The following is a 16,485-nucleotide window of genomic DNA, read 5'->3' on the forward strand; positions in this document are numbered from 1 at the left end:
ACGTCCAGCCCCCCGTACAGGATTTCGAGGTCCCGGCTGTTCGTTTTTTCCACATCCACGTGGATTTGGTCGGGCCCTTGCCTTCCTCCCGGGGCTACACCCACCTCCTCACGGTGGTGGATCGGTTCACCCGGTGGCCAGAGGCTTTCCCATTGTTTGATATTTCGTCAGCGTCTTGTGCTAGGACTTTGGCCCTTCATTGGGTAGCTCGTTTCGGGGTCCCGGCAGTTATTACCACTGACAGAGGGCCACAGTTCACTTCGTCCCTCTGGGCCGCGCTTGCAGAACTGTACGGGTCCAAGTTACAACCCACGACTGCATATCACCCCCAGGCAAATGGACTCGTAGAAAGGTTCCACCGCCAACTTAAGGCGTCCCTCAGTGCAAGGCTTGAAGGCCCGGACTGGGTAGACCAGCTCCCTTGGGTTCTGTTGGGCATCCGGACTGCTCCCAAGCTAGATCTCGGTGCGTCGTCCGCAGAGCTAGTATATGGCTCGACACTTCGAGTACCCGGAGATCTGTTTCCGGACTCTTCAGACGAGCTGCCTACAGTCCCATCAGTGTTAGCGTCTCTCCGGGAACGGGTGGGCTCCCTGGCTCCAGTTCCGACTTCACGTCATGGGTGTCCCATGGTACATGAACCGCCTTCCCTGAAGGACTGTGAGTTCGTTTTTCTGCGAAAAGATTCCCATCGCGCCCCGTTGCAGAGGGTCGTTCCGGGTTTTGCGTAAGGGAACGGCTACCTTCACCTTAGACATGGGCGGCAAGAGTGAGCTCGTCTCGGTGTCCCGGCTAAAACCTGCCCATTTGGATCCGGATCAACCAGTCCTGGTCGGTCAAACCCCTAGGAGAGGCCGACCTCCGTTAGTTCCGCCCAGTTCAGGAACCCCCGTTCTGGCAGTTCCTCCAGGACCCCCCGTTCCGGCAGCTCCTCCAGGACCCCCCGTTCCGGCAGCTCCTCCAGGACCCCCCGTTCCGGTAGTTCCTCCAGGACCTCCCGTTCCGGCTGTTCCGCCAAGTCCGGAACCCCCGGCTCCTGTGGTTCAGGCTGTCCCTCTCCGTACTCGTTATGGTCGCGAAATCCGGCTCCCTGCAAGGTTCCGCACCTCGGGTTCTGGGGGGGGTCATGTAGCGACCATAGAGAATGGTCCAGGTCGTCGAACCCTCGGATTGGCCAGCGAGGTCACGTGGGAACGCGACCATGGGGATTGGTCCAGGGAGCGACATCGCTGATTGGCCAGCGATGTCATGTGCGCGTTTGGCGCCCGATTTAGTCAGTTCGGCGAAGTCTTCAAGGAAGACAGTAAGTTTGTAATGGTTGTCCTTTACCTTGTTGTTTAACTCTGTATTCGAAGATTGCGGCTGCAATAAACTTCTTCTTCAACCAACAAGTTTCGGACTCGCCATAATACCATACATAAATGCAAATATTTCAAACTCAAGTACAATGTGTAGAGCAAAGGCGAAGATGCACAGTGCAGAATATACTGTAGTTCTCAGCATTGTCACACACCAGTTCCATAGACACAGGAATGAGTGGGTTAACATATGATGAGCGTTTGACAACACTGGTCCTGAACTCACTAAAGTTTAGAAGAATGAGGGGAGACCTCATTGAAATGTACCGAATAGAGAAAGGCTTGGATAGAGTGTATGTGGGGAGGATGTTTCCACTAGTGGGAGAGTTTATCATATCATATCATATATATACAGCCGGAAACAGGCCTTTTCGGCCCTCCAAGTCCGTACCGCCCAGTAATCCCTGTACATTAACACTATCCTACACCCACTAGGGACAATTTTTAAATTTTTACATTTTGCCCAGCCAATTAACCTACATACCTGTACGTCTTTGGAGTGTGGGAGGAAACCGAAGATCTCGGAGAAAACCCACGCAGGTCACGAGGAGAACGTACAAACTCCTTACAGTGCAGCACCCGTAGTCAGGATCGAAACTGAGTCTCCGGCGCTGCATTCGCTGTAAAGCAGCAACTCTACCGCTGCGCTACCGTGCCGCCCTAGTTTAGGACTAGAGGTTATAGAATTAAAGGACATTCCTTTAGGAAGGAGATGAGGAGGAATTTATTTAGTCAGTGGATGGTAAATCTGTGGATTTTTTTGCCACAGAAGGCTGTGGAGGCCAAGTCTATGGATATTTTGAAGGCAGAGATAGATTCTCGATTTGTACAGGTGGCAGGGGTTTATGGGGAGAAGGCAGGAGAATGGGGTTGAGAGGGAGAGATAGATTAGCCATGATTGAATGGCAGAGTAGACTTGATGGGCCGAATGGTGTAGTTCTGCTCCTATCACGTACGACCTTATGACATAGTCCAATGTCCATAATGGGGTAGTAGTGAATCAGACTAGCTTATGGATAGACTGTTCAATGGGCTGATAACAGAAAGGAAGACACTCTTCCTGTGTCTGCTGGTGCATGCTTTCAAGGTTCTGTACCTGTTGCCCTGCGGGAGTAGAGAGAAGAAGGAATGACAGGGATAGGACCTCAGAAGTGCTCAATTCCAATCTACCATGAGCTCAATTGTGGATGATCAGCCACGTTCACATTGAATGGTGGTGCTGGCTCGAAGGGCCGAATGGCCTACTCCTGCACCTATTGTCTATTGTCTATAATTTCACCAAAAATGACCTCTGGTACCTTCTACACCATTTTTGATCAGCTTGCACTTTTTAAAACCATTTTGCGAATCATTTCCATTTCCAGGTTCCTGTGCGTACTGAGAGGAATATGATGGATGAACCACACATACCAGTTGTGTGTTTTGATCAAGCTAACGTGGAAATAAGAAACTATTTTCATGTTGACAAAAAAAAAGCATTACATTTTGGTTCTCAGACAACAATGAAGGTTGCAATTCCTTCAGGGTTCTTGGTCTGTGAGAGTTAGAATAGATTATTACTGCAGGCTAAATCATTTTTATTCTCCCCTTCTCCCACAGGATGAACTATGGCTACAGAGCCTCCGAATGTTATTCTGCAGACAGCTACAATTTTAGCAGCCTGCAAGCTTCTAAAAATCCATTTGTTTAATAAATTACCTCTAGGTAATTTTAAAATGATTTTAACCTTCATGAATCTTCCAAGACTAAGACTCAATGCAGTTAATGAGGAGATACCATTAATTAGTTACTGAAGAACCAAGAGTAAATGCTTGAACCTTTGAGCGAAAGCTATCTGCAAGTAAATTAATGTTTTGTGTAATGGATCTTAATCTGAAATTCATTCAAAAGATGTTTTCTCAATGCATTTTATTCTCTGTTGTTTTCTCTATGGAAATACATGTTTAACTTGGGCTATAATGAGAACAATATATATGGTCCACGAGTCTTTGTTCATACATTCTCTGAAGGAAATTAAAAATGGAAGTCCCCAGTGATTTGAAGACTCTGGCCTATGAAAATCAGTTTGAACTTTCAAAGTAACTGCCTTAATGTCATGCAATATCTTCAAAAGTAGTTTCCTGCAATCAGCACAGAAGGATAGAACATCTCACAAGGGATATTGGTAAGAACTCATGAGGTCTAGGGTTGCAAATGGGGGAATTAGATTTGGAATTGGCTTGGTGAGGAAGGTTCAGGCAGATGGTCAAGGGTTGATTTGTGTAAGGAGGAACTGCAGATGCTGGTTTACACCGAAGATAGACACAAAATACTGGATTAACCCAGCGGGTCAGGAAGCATCTCTGAAGAAAAGGAATAGGTGATGTTTTCGGTCGAGACACTTCATCAGACAGGTTGTGTAGGAAAATAACTGCAGATGCTGGTACAAATGGAAGGTATCACAAAATGCTGGAGTAACTCAGCGGGTCAGGCAGCATCTCAGGAGAGAAGGAATGGGTGACGTTTCGGGTTGAGACCCTTCTTCAGTCGAAGAAGGGTCTCGACCCAAAACGTCATCCCTCAGATGCTGCCTGACCCGCTGAGTTACTCCAGCATTTTGTGATACCTTGTTTTGTGTAATGGATCTTAATCTGAAATTCCAGGTTGATTTGTGATGGAAAACACATGGATATGTGCTGGGAATATTACTGTTCGTTTACTTTAGTTTAATTTAGCAATACAGCATGAAAACAGGCTCTTTGGCCCCTGAGTCAACAAGGACCAATGATCCCCACAGACTAACCCTATCCTACATACTAGGGACAATTTACAGTTTTTTACCGAAGCCAATTAACCTATAAACCTGTACGTCTTTGGAGTGTGGGAGGAAACCAGAGCACATGGAGAAAACTAACATGGTCACAGGGAGAACGTACAAACTCTGTACAGACAGCACCCGTAGACGGGATCAAACCTGGGATACTGGCGCTGTGAGGCTGCAACTCTACCGCTGCTCCACCGCGCCACCCCAATGTTAATGTTATGTACATTAATGAACTAAATTTGAATGTCGGAGGTATTGGTCATTTCACAATTACTGGTGTTGTTGATGGTGAAAAGGATATTTTTTTAACTGCAGAATGAAATTGGTGAATTGGTAAGAATGGCAGAGCAATGATTAGGTGTAATTTAATCCTGAAAAAAAAGAGACGATGTGTCTGGGGATGACTACTAAAGGAAAGACATAAACACTGAATAGTAGAATCTTAGGAAGCACAGAGGAGCCTGGTGTCCAAGTCCAAGGATCACAATGCAGTATTACAGGAAAACAAATAGTTAAGAAGGCAGACGGAATATTTGCCTTCATAGTCAGGGCATATAATTTAAGAGAGGTGAGGTTATGTTACAACAATATAAAACATTAGTTATGCCACAGCATTTTGTGTCCATCTATGACATACTGTACAATGTGATAGGATTGAGTACTAAAAAATGGGATTTATCTTAATTAAATATTGGCATGGACATTGTGGGCTAAAGAGCGTTTTTTCCCCATGTTGCCTTGTTCTATGACTATGATTTCCACTGTCTGCAGTTTTTTTGCTTTCATAGATGAATACAACCTATGCTTACAAATGCAGGAAACTGCAGACACTATAATTGAATTGAATTGAATTGAATAAATGTTATTAGCCAAGTATGAATACATACAAGGAATTTACCTTTGTGCTTTGCTCACAAGTAACAACACGACATGCAGTAAACCATTAAGAATAAAACATTATAATTTAAACATGTGAAGAATGAAATAAAATACCAGAGCAAAAGAAGGCTACTGACTTTTGGTTATTGAGTAGAGCTTCTGCTCGTGGAAAAAAAAGCTGTTTTTATGTCTGGCTGTGGTGGCTTTGACAGTCCAGAGTCGCCTTCCAGAGGGAAGTGCTTCAAAGAGTTTGTGGCCAGGGTGAGAGGGACCAGAGATGATCTTGCACGCTCGCTTCCTGGCCTTTGCAGTGTACAGTTCGTCAATGGGGGGGAAGGTTGCAGCCAACAACCTTTTCAGCTGATCAAGCGATGCGCTGCAGCCTCTGGATGTCATGCAAAACAAACATAAATGGCTGGAACTATTCAGGTCAAGCTAATGTTTGCTAATTGCTCCGAAAATGAGATACAAAATTGATTCTTTAAATGGTCTTGATTTCTTTTCACACTTTGCTTAGGAGTTCAGATAACCATCCACCTCGGATTTAATAATACAAAATTTACAAATAGAAATAGCAGAAAATTTGGATAATCTCAACCATCTCTTTTCCTTTGAGAGTAAGTGGAAACTTCATTAGTGATTTGTCCAGAAATTAATTATGTTTTAAGCATGATCCCAACTCCAGTTTCACATAGGTCTTTTAGGCTTCTAAACTGATTCGAGAAGTTTATGCATTCAGACAAGGACTAAAAAATAACATTTTTATCTTAGTCAACCAGGGAGAACTAGTGATGCGTGTGTTAATTTCCAGATTAAGTGCTATCCATCTCTAGTTGTCCATGAAGAGGTGGAGGTGTGCTTTCATGAACTAGAGCTGTGGGAAGAAATAGCAGGGTTCTGCCTCCCACTTGTTTTCAGTGATCCATATAAAATCTTTGCATTTAATGTACCTCTCCAAAGTAAAACAATGTGCTTCTGCATATGTCCTTGATTACTGGTCATATAGAATCATATAGAGTCATTATGCATGGTTCATAACAGACCCTTTAGCCCAACTTGCCTATTGTGAACCAAGATGCCCCATCCATGCTGGTACCACCTGCCCTGTGTTTAGCTCATATCTCTCTCTAAACCTCGTCTATCTATGTACCTGTCCAAATTTATTTTAAATGTTATAGTACCTGCCTCAACAAACTCCTCTGGCAGTTAGTTCCATATACCCACCACTGCTTGTTTGAAAATGTTGCCCCTCAAGATCCAACTAAATCTTTCCCCTCTCACCTTAAATTTATGTCCTCTGGTTCTTGATTCCCCTACTCTGGGTAAAAGACTCCATGCATTCACCCTATCTATCTCCTTCAAGGTTTTATACACGTGTACAAGATCACCCTTCATCCTCCTGTGATCCAAGGAATAAAGTACTAGCCTCTCCAACCTCTCCTAACTTAGCCCTCAAGTCCTGGCACCATTCTTGCAAGTCTTCTCTTTCCAGCTTAACAATATCCTTCCTATAGGAGGGTGACCCAAAATGAACACAATACCCCAAATGTGGCATCACCAACATCGTGCACAACTGTAACGCAACATCTCAACTTAGAATAAATGCCTGCAATACTGGAAGACAGGAAGTACATTTACCCCATTTAGCTTAATATTTAATCTAATTCTTCACTTGACAAAGATTTTGCTTGCTATAGTGAAGGGTAGTGAATGCATTTCATTTCTTGTGAAATAACTGGACCCAAATCACTGTGATATGTGACTGCCATCTTATTGAGTTCAAACGGGAAAGGGATAACAAGATCAGGCAATGAACCATCTACTTGGGAATCAACACATGTGCAGTGTCTTCATCCAACAGAGAACAATGCTGGTCAGAAGGGCAGCAAATCTCTACTTTGGCAAACTGGTGGGGCAGAACCAAATGGTACTTGTGGTCAGTGGATGAGATCCACAACTAACCTACCAGTGTGTGTGGTCAGTGTATTTCCTTCTTTCTCCACCACCACCTTCCTGGCCCTTAGTAACAAGCTATTTTTTTTCTCTATGAAATAAAGGAAAACTGCCTCTGTAACAATACCAAGAGACATGTAGACCCAAGCACAGAGAAGACACAGGTGCCACGAGTAAGATAAAGTCAAAAAGGCTTTCATTGCATCCTGAACAACAAAGAACACGGAACTCGGCATAAGACAATCCAAGACTGAACAAAAAGAGAGAAACATCAGCACTTAAATAGGGCACTCAATAGGTAATGCAAATGATAATGACACACAGGTGAAAATACTTAAACATAATTGAACAAAAGACAACATAGACTCTGCCGGCCTTGGTGCTCAGTAGAGTGACGAGTAGGCACTGTGACAATTGCCTGTTTAATAATTTTTTATGCAATGAAGAGCTCTTTAGGAGTGGGACACTTTTTTTTAATTGGGGAGAAACAGTGGTAGGAGTTGGTCTAGTAACTGGATGGTGTGTAATTTGGAGATAATGATGTGCTTCTGCAGTTTCTGCTTTGTCTTTCCACCTGGTGGAGTTCCACGTTTTTAAATCCAGCAGTTTGATGATGGTGGATGAGGTAACAAATAGTCTGTTAACCATGCAATAATAACTTTTTTTGAATGTATGGCTAGTTTAACACTACAGCTGGTATCTTGTTGCTGACCAATTGCTTCTCTGCTGTCTGGACATCAATAAGAATAAAAATCAGGAATGATTATACACCACTGAACATGTGGAATAAGCATTCTGAGGCTGCAGTGAAAATCCTGAAATGATTGATTGTCTACTGCAATGGGAAAGACTTCAGGATCACGTGAGAAGGTTCAACTAAGCAGGTATTCTCAACTGTAATTATCTGAATCTTACAGCACAATAAGAGGACAATCAGCTTGTGATTACTGTACCAGCACTTTGAAAGAGATACCCAATTAGCCCCATTCTACTCATCTTACCCCCTAGCCCTGTAATATTTTCAATTGAAGGTCTCCAGTTTATTTCAATTATTCTTTTGCACTTTTAAGTTTCAGATTTTGTTGCATGATATTTTCAGGACTATCCATTACTGTTGATCTGTGGTGTAAGTTGTATATAGTTGGATATTTTTCTGCCTGTGTTCTTGAAGCTAGAATGAGGTTGACTGTTTTGTTACAATTGTTTGGACCACTACCTCTGATACATGGAATTTGACCCATACATCACAGGAATAAATCATGAAAAACTGTTCTTGGACAACCCTTATTGTTAACCCAAAGTTAATATCCTTTCAATCAAGTATAGAATAGCTATCTTGGACTGATGTAGTCAATGAAGTGAGAGTGCTTCAAGTTGTTTCAAGATGCAGTTCCAGAAATATTGAATGAACTGTAATAGACATTCCACTGGATAATCTTCACATTATGGTGGGACTTGGTGAAGATGGCATTTCCATACAAATAGTCAATTTGTTCTTCTAGGGTAGCCCAGTGGCGCAGCGGTAGAAGTCATGCCTTGGTAGAAGCCTCATGCACCCCAGACCCAGGTTCAATGCTGACTACAGGTGCTGTCTGTACAGAGCTTGTACATTCTCCCTGTGGCCATGTGGGTATTCTCAGGGTACTTTGGTTTCCTCTGAAAGTTGTAAATTGTCCCTAGTGTGTGGGATACTGCTGGTGTATGGGGTGATCGCTAGTTGGCATAGATACGATGGGCCAAAGGGCCTATTTCCACACTACTTCTAAAGTCTAATGATTAGTCTTTGCATGGAGCAACCAAATCGTGAAATTCAGCTTCTAGATACTGGATTCAAAAGTGCTCAGTAATTTAAAGTGTAATTCATGGTAAGATACAATATATATAGGAGTGGATGAACCATTAAATAGGTGGATTAATCATGTCAAATTTTAATCCTGGTTTTTCTTGCCCCAGTCAGTTCTGAAGAATAGGCATAAGATTAGATCCTGAATATTGAAGGCACAACTTTGAAAGAGTGTGTGAATTTGAAAATGTAAGGCATTCTGGCTGAGGTGAAAATAATTACACAATAAATGCAGTAGGACTAATGAGTCCCTGGGTGACACCTACATGCTTTGAAACTTCATTAAGAGTCATCAGTCACCATTTACAACGTGGCAGCACTACTAACAGCTGAACAAATAAAGTAGAAATTCGATGCTCCATCATCACTCAGGGTCTGGAACCGGTCGGTAATTTAAAATCACTATGATTGCATACTTTTTTGTGTAGAAAGGGTGTGGGAGACATGTTTTAAGGCCATTTATCAAATGCAAGATTAGGTACCATTAAGGACAGAAATTCAACAACATTTCCCTCAAAATTAGGTTTTGCTTTCATACATTTTCTCTCTCTGGTTTATTGTTCATACTTTCATCTTCAGTTAATGATCAACTCTTTATTTTTTGATAGTTGTGATGGTTTGTTAGACCTAATCTTTGCACAGCGGGTAAGTGCAAATATTGATATCATTTTATTAAAGGCTTCCTGTCACATTGTGCATCTCCATTAGAAGAAAAAGGTGTAATCTGTTACAAGGCTAATCATTTGTATATCATGCAAAATGAAGAACCTGCTCAGTTGAACGCATATTCAACATGCGACTTAATACATTTTGTTTACCAAAACAATGAAAACAATTCTATGTTTATCTCAGAAGCCGAAAGATCAGTGATGTTCTGATTTTGCTATAGGCCTACCTCATTTTATATTTGCTCAGGGCTCAGCCATAAAAAGCAAGGGAAATAAAGTTGAAGTGTGACATATAAGCTCCCAAAAATCAGTTGGACATTCTTTCATAATGCATCATGATCAAGAATCAAATTCATTTAAGCAACTTGAGGGGATACATTTATGAATAGAACAAAAGGAGGCTGATACAAATATACAGTATGTATTCTGAATTTTAATATCCAATCTGAAAAAAATGATTGAATATATAAGCTACCTTGGATTCAAGAGGAGGTTTATAAAAACAATGTTATGCTTGGGCTTTTTTTGGATTTAAGATATCATAACATTCTTAATCTCTGTATTCCTACTTTTAATTATTTAACTGCCCGATAGTTATATCGTTTTTTGCCTTATTAATCAATGTTAACTAACCTATCTTCAGGTATGAAGCAAATGGGCAGATAAATGTCAAGATTCCAAGCTCTGAGCCGCCTAAACAGTCAGTTTATAAAAAATTATTTTGAATTAAACTCAGCACAGAAAATGTGTACCTTATCCACTTTTCTTTGTGGACAGCATAACAAAATAAGTGCAACTTATTGCCATAGATCCTCTCGACTGTGGAAAACTTAATGTCGCAAGAATGGAGCTTCGTTCATTTACAAAAATATATTTTTGGGATGTGGGAATAGCTGAAAAGACCAGTATTTATAACCCATCAATAACTGGCCTTGAAAAGGTTGTCATGAACTGCCTTCTTGAATTACTGCAATCTTTTCAGTGAAAGCACTCAGACTATGCTTTTGCGATCGATATATCTGACCTAGTGAAAATGAAGGACCAATGATATAATTCCTAGTCTCAGATGGGAACCTGCAGTTCCTACTATGCCCATGTGCATCGTGTCCAGGTCTCTTGAAGAAAGTCACAAATTTTTGATTTAGTCTAGGTGAAAAAATACTGCACACTAGTGGTGGAGAGAATGAACATTTTGAGTTGTTGATGGGGGCCAGTCAAGTGGACTGCTTTGTCTTGAAAAACTCATCCTGGCTAGTGGAGACAATTCCACCATGCTCCTTACTTATGCCTTGCAGATAGCGGAAAGGCCATAGGAGCCTCAGGAACTGAGTCACTCACCACAGGATATCCATAGCTATGAGACTTATGTGGCTGGTCCAATTTCTGGTCTATGATGACACACAGGGAATTGATGGTAAGGGACTCGATGATGCTAATAAATGTCAAGGTGGCTTTCTTGATGGAAACTTTCTCTCTTTCTCCATTTCTGCTTCTGTATTTGATTCAACCTTTTACTTTCCTCATGTTAGTTTACACTTCCTTTAGTTTCCACTTTTAGCTTCAGAATTCTTCAAACCAATAATTTAGTTTAGTTTTTAGAGAAATTAATTAACCTACAAATCTGCACATCTTTGTAATTTGGGAAGGAACCATCACACCTGGAGAAAGCCCACATGGTCACAGGGAGAATGTACAAACCCCACATGGTCACAGGGAGAATGTACAGACAGAATCAAACCTGGTCCTCTGGTAGGCAGCAGCCCTACTGCTGTGCCACTGTGCTACCCATTTAACCTTTGGGTTCAGGAGAAGCCATTCCTTCCAATTCCTTCCCTGGTCAGGTGCAAAATGCTCATGTACCCTCTCTGAAGCACTATCCACACTTTCAGCAATTAGCCACATAAAATATCACTGATAAAATGGACAGGGGCAAGTTTAACTAACTAAAGCTGTCATTAAATATGCAATAGGCCACAACAGCAAATTTTGGGCAAATGTTTAGCATTGAGATGGACCTGGAGGAGTGTTTTACATAATTTAAAATAAAATGTTGGAAACTACTTTAATCTGAAATGTGTCATCTGAAAAGTAGTTGGAAAGATAATCAATAATATATTTTGAAAGGAAATTGGATACATCTCGGATAGCAATGCTAATATAAACACGGGGATTGTGGGGAATGTACACAGTCTGGCACTCTTTCTTCACTTAATGGCTTTCCATCATGATTCTGACCTGAAATGTGTAGGAAGGAACTGCAGAAGCTGGTTTAAACTGAAGACATCACCCATTCCTTCTCTCCGGGATGCTGCCTGTCCCGCTGAGTTACTCCAGCATTTTGTGTCCATTTCCCATTTTTTAATTTTGGATTATGGGTCAAAGACTGAACTCTTTTTGGGGACACACAGGGAAAAATGATACCCTGCCACTGAGCTGCTGACAGATGAGTTGTGAAATTATAGCAGTGGACATTTCATTGTTCATTTTTTTAAATAACCAAGTGTGGTGCTGCTGATTTTTCTGCCTCCAAGATAAAATCACCCCATGCGTAGTATGCTGCATACTGTATTTCAGAGTGAAAGATTATATACGTAGCTAGTTAAAAATAATAAGGAAAATATACTACTGACATTTATCCAAACAAATTAAGCATGAAGTAGCAAGGGGCATTTTTGTCATAATGAGGGAAGTCATTTACTGTTTGTAAACAGTAATGCTGGATAAGAATCCTATTTAAATGGCTGGCAATATATAGATTGAGAGCTCATTTTAACATTTTAGAGACCATGTTCGATATATTGCAATGTGATGTTTCTTTTAAATTGAGCTCCAGTGTCTAAAATACCTACTAATGTTCTAAGCAAACTATCCACATAATCAATAACAAATGGTGAGTAATTTCCGCAACTACAAAAATGCTAATTTCTTTGTCTTCTCCAATACACTTTACATGGAAGTTGCAGTATGTTGAAAGCCCAATTAAACTTGGCAGGTCAGAAAATAATTATGTGCAAGCACTGTCATGTCCAAGATTTCATATTATTTATAAGCTAATAAGAACCAAATCATATTAAAGCAGCTGCAAACCAGCAGTAATGCTTACTTTTATCATTATAACCTCAGTGGATAGCCCCAGCAAACCTATGTACTGACATTGTACAAGGATGCTGCTATATACTTCAGAGGATAATGCCTGGGTCTGTTCAGTAATGAGTTTATTAAAGTCATTATTCTGAACGACTGCAGCTTTCTAATGTCACACATTTATCTATGTCGGCACCTCACACTGCAACGTTTTTCCATTAATCTGAATAATGTGGATCTAAGCAAATCTATCCCTGCAGAGAACATTAATTTACTGTCAAGGGCTGGGCCACATTTCATTGTTTCTCAATGCAGAGCTGAGGAGGTCAGGTGCACAAAAAGGTCACAACCTCCATGTATAAAATATTAAGGTTTATACCTGGTTCCGAATCTAAAACGTTAGTTGCTCGTGTGGCAATAGAATATGCTAACGTTGCAGTAAGTGGAGCCAACCAACACAATGTTTTACAGATTGCTTTTAAAGTTTCAGCCTTGGCTTCGCTGCGGGCAAACATGGGTCTGAGGTACTGTTGAAATTTGATTGATTTATCACTACAGATTCTTTTGCACATCTGTTCATCTCTCATTATTTCCTTGACATCATTGAAATAAATCATATCTAGCGCTAAGGGTCAAGACAATCTCACGACAGTTTTGAGGTTTGTTTATTATCATGAGGTACAGTGAAAAGTGCTTGTTGCATGCTAACCAGTCAGCGGAAAGACAATACATGATTACAATCGAGCCATCCAGTGTACAGATACATGATAAAGGGAATAACATGAATAATGTTTAGTTCGAGATAAAGCCAGTAAAGTCCGATTGAAGATAGTCTGAGGGTCTCTAATGAGATAGATATTAGTCCAGGATTGATCTCTAGTTGTTGGTCGTTTTTAAATTTGCATGGATTTTTTTTTAGTTTGCACAGATTTGCATGGAGTCTCCAAATTTAGTTCTTAATATATGCTTTTGTTTTGTATAAATTAAACAAATAATCTGCAAGCTCATGATTACTGAAAGCTTCAAGTACCATATACTATCTGACGTTGAGGGTGGAAGGCGGTCATAAAAATGATCATTGGAGTCACATTCTTAATGGGTGGCACAGCGGTAGAGTTGCTGCTTTACAGCGAATGCAGCGCCGGAGACTCAGGTTCGATCCTGACTACGGGTGCTGCACTGTAAGGAGTTTGTACGTTCTCCCCGTGACCTGCGTGGGTTTTCTCCGAGATCTTCGGTTTCCTCCCACACTCCAAAGACGTACAGGTATGTAGGTTAATTGGCTGGGTAAATGTAAAAATTGTCCCTAGTGTGTGTAGGATAGTGTTAATGTGAGGGGATCGCTGGGCGGCACGGACTTGGTGGGCCGAAAAGGCCTGTTTCCGGCTGTATATATATGATGATGATAATGAGATTCTGGCTTTTATTTTTGAACTAAGGACTACCCCCACCTAAATAAAAGAGCCAGGTGCATTAAAAGCTGTTGATACAAGATTTCTATTTGACACTATCCAAAAAATTAGTGTCTGTTTAGAACCGGTTCTGTGATTGCAATAACCCATCAGGAAGTAGAGACAGGCATTCTGTATATTAAGGCAAACAGATTTCCTCCGTTAGAATTTACTACTATCAATATATTATTTGCTTATCATGGGATATGGGCAGCTCAGTGGTGGTTTCAACTTAAGCTCAGCAATGGTTGCTGTTTACAATTACAGACCCAGTCTTGGATTGTCCATGTGGGAGTATTAAATTACATTCTCTTCTTAGCCTTGTTCCATAACTAGGTTTTTGCTTGGATTTTTGAGATTTGATCATGTGATATTGTATTTTGTGACCAATTCACTCACCTTAATCATTGTCTGCTGCAGAACTATGATTCCCATGTGAATGTAGAAGGAACAATGTCATTATTGAAGTTTTACTTTCCCCAAAAGGACATCACATTTTCCACAACTGCAGATGCATCAAATAGGGTAATGAGGTCAACAAGGTATGGAATTCTTCACGACTGCCAATATATCTGAATTTGCAGACAGTAATATTAGGATTCAAAGGGAAAGGGGAAGGAAAAATAGCATTGGTTTTGTTCTACCTCATGAGCCATGCTTGTAAAGCAAATTTGGAAAGTTCCACAAGCTTTTTTAACAAAAGCATTTGCCCTTCTCTTTAATAGACAGGTAGTTACCTACTTCAGCTATTAATGTCACCCACCTAGTTCCATACTGTATGTTGTGTTTTGTATTGATGCCACTACCCACCTTTTTAATCGTGCATAAAAGGCATCTGAACATTTGTAAATCCACCGAGCGTCAACTCTAAAATAAATGTCTGCCTGACAAGGATGATTGATGGGCCTGTGATGTGTTATAGCTTGAAAGAGCAAATCAGGAATTGCAGATCATCGAAGACCCAAAGGGCAGACCTTGCCAATATTAATAGAATTTACTTGGATTTCCATCTATCAACATATTCCTTACTTACCGTGAGATATGGCCGGCTCAGCAGTGGTTTCAACATTAGCTCAGCAATGGCTGGAGTTTACAATTACTAACTCAGTCATGGATTGTCCATGTGGGAGTACTAAATTGCATTCTCTTCATAGCCTTGTTCTATAGCTAGGTCTTTGCATGGATTTCTGACCCAGGATTGAACATGACCTCAGATGCTGTCAGTATGGTTTTGCATGCTCTCCCTGTAATTGCGTGGGTTTCCTCTGGGTGCTCCGGTTTGCTCCCATGTTCTAGATGTGTAGGTTGGAAGTTAATTAGCCTCTTTAAATTGCCTCGTGTGTAGAAAATGGATGAGAAAGTGGGATAACAGAATTAGTGAGAAAAGGTGATCGATGGTCAGCGTAGACTGTTTCCATGCTGTATCTGTAACCTAATCCTACAAGAAAACAAGGCTTTGGCTTACTATCCAACATAATTAGATGAGATTATTTTTGTTAAGCAACATGATTTACAAGATGACATTCAGCTGAGAGGTCATAAGTATCAGGAAGGATGGAACATGCTGGTAATCCTTCCATTGGAAAAATGATTTGAGAAAGAACCTAATGAAGATCTAAAATTATTGGAACAGGTTATGCTTAATACAGCCTGCTCCATGTGGTGAACCCAATGCTCTTCCCATCAGCATAGGATCAAATGCCCTCCAGCTCAAACTGCTAGAGGTCTGTCCCATGGTGCAAGGTCTGGTGAATTGTAACAAGGGTTTAGGCAATAGATCCGATTGCCATTCACTCATACCATCAGCCTGGACCACCATTGCTACTCGTGTTGTCAGAGCCTTATCAATTGCTTGTGTCTCATATTAGTTTACATTTTTAAAAATTAATCTTGCTGTAAAAAAACATTTCAATTATTGAAATTAATTATAAACATAATCTGAAAGTAAATTTAAATTGATCAGGAAAGGGACTAGTTACCATTTTGTTCCAATTCAGATGCCAGATATTATGCTATATAAGCCAGTAAAGGCTGGTGTAAAGTGAAGGTTCACTTGTACAGTATATACAGCCCTGCTGCTTAGCAGATCAAAGCTCAGCACTAGGTCCAGTGGCAGAATGGGAGGTCAGACAAATCAATATCTGGCTTCTAGTTTATGCTGGACTTCCACAATGCAGTTAGTGACAGCAGGAAGAAACAGACACCTACAGCACCTAGCTTACAGTTCTCTGCAGAACAGCCAGCTAGAGAGCAGCATAATCTGGCTCATTGATTAGCCTAAGACAGTAGACAAGAGATTCCCTCTTGAGGAAAACAACGGCCAATAAATCCAGTAAAGGACTCAGGAGAATTTCTTTGTCCAGAGAACAGTTAGAAAGTAGAGCTTGCTACCACTTGAATTAATCAAAGCAAGCAGCAAATATATTTGGGAGAAACTACATAAACC

This window comes from Rhinoraja longicauda, chromosome 22 (genome assembly GCF_053455715.1).
Source record: "Rhinoraja longicauda isolate Sanriku21f chromosome 22, sRhiLon1.1, whole genome shotgun sequence".
Taxonomy (NCBI): domain Eukaryota; kingdom Metazoa; phylum Chordata; class Chondrichthyes; order Rajiformes; family Arhynchobatidae; genus Rhinoraja; species Rhinoraja longicauda.